Source organism: Nilaparvata lugens, chromosome 8 (genome assembly GCF_014356525.2).
Source record: "Nilaparvata lugens isolate BPH chromosome 8, ASM1435652v1, whole genome shotgun sequence".
Lineage (NCBI taxonomy): Eukaryota > Metazoa > Arthropoda > Insecta > Hemiptera > Delphacidae > Nilaparvata > Nilaparvata lugens.
This window is the reverse complement of record NC_052511.1, coordinates 12,819,306-12,824,991: the sequence shown is the minus strand read 5'-3', so window position 1 is coordinate 12,824,991 and position 5,686 is coordinate 12,819,306. Positions and strand designations below refer to the sequence as shown.

Sequence of the window (5,686 nt, the reverse complement as noted above, 5' to 3'; positions counted from 1 at the left end):
TTTTGTGTATCTTCAGTTATTCATAGTACTACTCATAGCATGGTCAGTTCGAACAGTAGTTGAATTTTTAGCATTCACATTCGTGATCATGGTGATGGTTAGTCCGATATTTGGTGGGATTGCACTTTAATTAAGTAACTTCTTAGGTAAAATGGGGGAAAATTGTAGTTGAACATTTTTGTTGGCTTTTTCCAGTATCAACCATTTCATTTTCTTATCGCATGTACAATATATTGTCACAAGGCTATACAGCAAATTGTGATGTTTTTTATTGATAGATGATTTCAACTTATAATAGTCATAAACTGGCTCAACTAATAAAATACACAAATGAATAAAATCATATTACACGAAAATGTATTACTTGTCAGTTGAAAGAAGTAAAGAAAAATATACATTACTAATTCCATGATCTTAGTTTGAGAATAGAAACCTTGACTCATAAGGTTGACTGTCTTTTACTCACGATGTCAAGTTTTTATAAGTTACCGGATCATAGCGGAAAATATATCAATATAAATTCAGAATACATTCCTCATAGTTGATCATTAATATAAACTGTTCTATAGATTGAGAACAAATTTTTAATCAAGAAAATAATTTTATTTTTAAATTACAAAAGTACAAAACATTTACAGAAAAATTTCTTAGACGTGCTGATCTGATGTTCCTATGTTAGTTGGGATACTTATTAAGCCACGTTTACACCAGAGTTGTCAACAAAATGTTTTTTTTTTCGTCCTTATATATTCTATTAGATTGAACATAACATAGGCCTAATTTGTTTGCCAAGTTGCGTTCAATCTGGTAGAATTCATAAGGACGGTAAAAGAAACAGTTTGTTGATAACTCTGGTGTAAACGTGGCTTGAGATTCTATGTTCGTTTGTTCTATACTCTAAGATTCTTCGCTATCACTTCCACTATCACTTGGAGGTATTGTTTCTTTAATCCATCCTCTTTTATACTTATTCTTTCTCTCTATTCTGTCTTCCTTGTCAAAGTTTGTTCTTCTTCGACAACACGTTCGCGTTCTTCTTTTAATTTTATTTTTGATTTCTCGTTTGTTCTTAATTTGTCTTTTATTGTTCATCTCTCTTTTATTGTTAATTCGTCTTTTACTGTTCATTCCTCTTTTATTTTTTATTGCTCTTTTACTGTTCATTCCTCTTTTATTGTTTATTGCTCTTTTATTGTTAGTTTCTTTTTTATTATTCATTTCTCTTTTGTTTCGTTCTTTTTTCGGCATTCGAAATGAAACATTCTAAAACAGAGAATGGACTAGTAAGTCGTTTACTTATAGTAAATTAAGAATTCAACTCAATTACTTTTATCGTAGCTTACGAAATTCTTAGGATTTAATTCGATTACATTGTAAATTCACTTATCATAAGCTATGCTTCAACTCAATTTTGTTTTTCATGAACCGGTAGTAGGCTACCTAGCCCGTGTGTGAACTATTCAAAAATGAATGTTTTAACCCGTCTAAAGGTAGGCGCACACAGATCGTCATCGGACGGACGGCACGCATCGGACGGATCGGATGATTAGATTTGATGCATTGTTTTCAATATTGGAGTGCGCATACCTATCCGCACTCCAATTAAAAATAATGCATCAAATCTAATCGTCCGATGCGTGCCGTCCGTTCGATGACGATCTGTGTGCTCCTACCTTAAAGGTACTTTTTCGTTAATGCAACCGCGACCAATGACCAAAGAGAAAGAATGCCATTGATTTTTATGGAAGTGTTCACACTCTTGTCTAATTCAATTCAATTTGACATTAGTGAAAAAGAAGTGTATTAATTGAATTTATATATTGGCAAGCTGTAAAGCGTGAGCAATAGAAAGTATCAGCTGCAAGTGTTAATTGAAAACATGAAATAATAATAAAAGCATGGTTCTTCCATCCATGATAAAAAATAATGATGTTATCCAAAACATATGGTTGATATCATAACACGTTTAAATGTTATAAATTCGAGTATTTTAATCATTTGCGGAATAATGAAAGTATGTTTTTCTTTTACGGAATTAAATTCAAAATATTTTATTGCAGAGTTGAAACAGATTATTTTCTTGCCCTTCTACCGTAGATAAAAGTATTAAAAGTATTAAAAATAATTCTGAATAAGGCTAAAAAGAGACAAAGTAACAACATGAACAACAGAACACGAATTATAACAACAAAAGTAGTATGATTTTTCAATTTGTAAACAAATGTCATACCTTTTTAGGTCCTCTTTCAAGTGGTTGGCAGTGTAGAGTATCTCCATTGCTGTAAATTGCCGAATCAGTTATCTGATAACTTGGAACTTCTTGATTTCTTTTAAAAAATGGAAAAAAGCTTTTCAAATAGCTTATTATCCCAGTATTTTTTACTGGTTGGCTTATGACTTTTTTTTTCATTATCGATTTGAGAATCTTTGGCTTAGCTGGTGGAGGAGCTGTTTCACAACAGTCCAATTTCAGCTCATTTATTCTAACCATGGTTTTAATTTACAAAATTCACTATTTTCTTTTTTTACAAAAATTTGAATATTTTATTCCAAATTGAATTGTGATGGGCTAATTTAAAAACAAACTTTTAAAAGGTAACATCACTGGTCTCCATGGCTACAAAGCAAAGGAATATTGCCAAATAATGATTTTACAAGTGTTATGTCAAAGAATAACAGCTACAGTAAGAACTTTGACAAAAACAAGATAAAAAGGAGAAATAATATTAAAGTATAAAAAATAAGTCTATTTTCCTATCAAGTAACAAATTAAAGTACTATAAAGAGATGACCCGTGGGCAAAAGGGTTTCAAGTATAAATAATCATATTATTCATTGGAAACTTTTCAAAAATTTATTATTCTGGTTAACGAAAAACGATATAACAAACTCTGTAAATTTGTTTTATTGGTCGATTTTAGATTTACATTGACTCCTCAGGTTTTAATGATCAATTTATAAGTTTGAAAGAATGGAAACCATCCAATTTAATATTATATTATAAATTAAAATTGCTATAGCCTATTGTCTATATCCGCTGTTTATTTTGGATAAAATACTATTTTTAATATTATAACTCAATTTTAAAATTCTAGTTGTCAAAGATTATAAAAAGTGATTCTGTTTTTTTAATCTAATTTTTGAATTCAGTTTAATTTAAATTAACTTCTTCCTCCTTGCCTTTTTCCCATTATTTGGGGTCGGCTCTCCTTGATCTCAGTCTCCAGTTCGAACGATCCTGGGTCGTCTGATTTGTCAGGTCCAACTGCTTCATATTTCTATGAACTAAACCTAGCCATGTGAGACGGGGTCTGCCTCTGCCCCTCGGCTGTGTCTCCATATCAAGTACCTTCCTTGTCATGTGATTGGGTGAACGTCTATTTACATGTCCATACCAGCGCAACCTTCCTTCCATTATCTTCTCATAGACTGGTGCCACCCCGGAAACTGCCCCGAACATGTGTGTTCCGAATGTGGTCCAGTCTAGTCACACCCCCTGCCCATCTCAGCATTTTCATTTCAGCGGAATGGAGTCTATCTTCTTGCTGTTTTTTCAGGGGCCAACACTCACTTCCATATAGTTAATTTAAATTAACATTCAGTTTAATTTGATAATGGATTAATTGCTGGATGTCATTTTATATCCAATATAGTTTGAGTACTCCTGAATATAGAAAAGCTTTTATAATATTTTATAATTAAACAAAACATTCTACTTTCAATATTATTAAAAAATACAGTTAATGATATTAGTTGAATATTAAGACTTCATACCAATATAAGTGTTCTCATACGATGTATATAGAAAAAACCTAGAACATCACTTCATGAAGAACATTACTTCACAATACTTGTACTTTACTTAAAACTGGAAAATTTAGGTAAAATTGATTGAAAAATCTTTCACTTATGTCGCAATGATTCAAGTACTTGAACAGGTAAAAAATGAACAGATTTCTATGTCTGGGTACTGTGAGAATTTATCAAGGCTGTAATTTAAACTGGCTTTGATTGTAGCAGAAGTTCAAGCGATGATAGTTGTCGGATGTCCTGGGAATAACCTTACATTGTTCTCATACTGCGGATTGAGAACTTCAGATTTTTGTCTCCTACTACTTCTGTTCTTTATATCTATTGTCATGCATCACATGACCTCTCCAACCTACTTTTGAACTCTCTTGAACAATTCTATGTTTCTTGGGATAACTTCGTTTCCAATCTTCAAGTCATTTTTAATCTTGATTCTATCAATAATTTTGATGTCAACACTGATGGAAATTACTGAGATATTGCAATTATTCAAATGCTAATGAATTAATTATTATTGAACAAATATCCAAATCAAATGCTGAAGTCTTCGAGGTGACATGCAGCATTTAATTTGGATTTTCGTTTAATAATAACTATTAATTAATATCAAGTTTGAACACTCAATGATGACTGGAAATTCAAGTATAGATTATCAATTTATTTTTGTCCTTCTTTTTATATGATCTGTAAAAAAACAAAATTAATTTAGTGTCTTATTCTGTCTAATTGTCCACTTTTTATATGATCTGTAAAAAAACAAAATTAATTTAGTGTCTTATTCTGTCTAATTGTCCACTTTTTATATGATCTGTAAAAAAACAAAATTAATTTAGTGTCTTCTTCTGTCTAATTCCTAAATTTCGGGAATGATTCTTCTTAGGCGTTATTCTTCATGTGTTATTAATCAGATTCAGAGCCGTTAATTTATCAACGATTCTCAAAAACGTTCTTTCAAATGCACGCTTTGGATTCCTGGCAACTAATTACAAGAATTAATCAGGATCGTTGGACTAGCTACTAGAATCCTGATTAGCTCATAATTTTGTTTGCTAAGTGACCAAAACAGGTCGACTACGAACTATATTAAGAATTGTCATAAGTAATAAGGTTCAGTTTGTGGAAACTTGTGTTTCTTCTTGTAGTAGTTTGATGATACTCGGGTCTACAATACAAGGAGTAATGCTATTTGGCTAACAAACCAAATTTTTTGTCAATTATGATTGAAAATATTTTCCTCAATCGTTCATTGCACTGTGTTTTGGAATGGTGCTATTCACTCCATTTGATGATGACGTATTATCCAGACCTCTGACGTACAATGGTGTAATTATCTGGTCCAACAAAGGTACATCCTTTTGTTAGATTCACTTTGAAATGTCAGCATTGATTCTATCCATACAAGCATGTTATAAAAAAGGCAATCTGACAGTAAATATCTTACTTCTCACTCTATTTGTAACCTGAGTAAACCTCCTACTTCATGCTCAATTTCTCAAATTAAAGTCTTGCATAATTGTGAGACAGAGGTAATTGAAATTATGCTTACTCACAGAAAGCATTGTTAGTTGTAAAATATGTTTTAAAGTGTAGATTAATCAATGGCGGATTCAATTGAACGTTTTAAATGTTGTTTCTGTTCATCTGAATTCTTCTTTCAACAGTTGTTTATTCCTATTTAATTATGAATGAAATAAAGGATCATCGGATCGTATCATTGATTAAATGTATAATGCATTAATTATCAGCAGTAGGTTCTACCAAGTTATAGACATAAATTTCCTTCAGTTTTAAAAATCGGTTTCAATCACATAATTTTCTAATTGCCCGAGCGAAGTGAGGTCTAAGATTCAAGTCGACGGTTTGGCATTTTTCTTAA

At 31.3% G+C, this 5,686-nt stretch overlaps 1 long non-coding RNA gene across 1 annotated transcript; it reads right to left on the bottom strand.

Annotated features, from left to right (window-relative positions):
• Window positions 1-581: 581 nt before the first annotated feature.
• On the bottom strand, window positions 582-3,160 carry LOC120352631. The gene is made up of 2 exons (XR_005571984.1): window positions 2,231-3,160; window positions 582-1,263 (listed from the first exon to the last, which is right to left on the bottom strand). It is a non-coding gene; the product is annotated as an uncharacterized LOC120352631 (long non-coding RNA).
• Window positions 3,161-5,686: the final 2,526 nt, after the last annotated feature.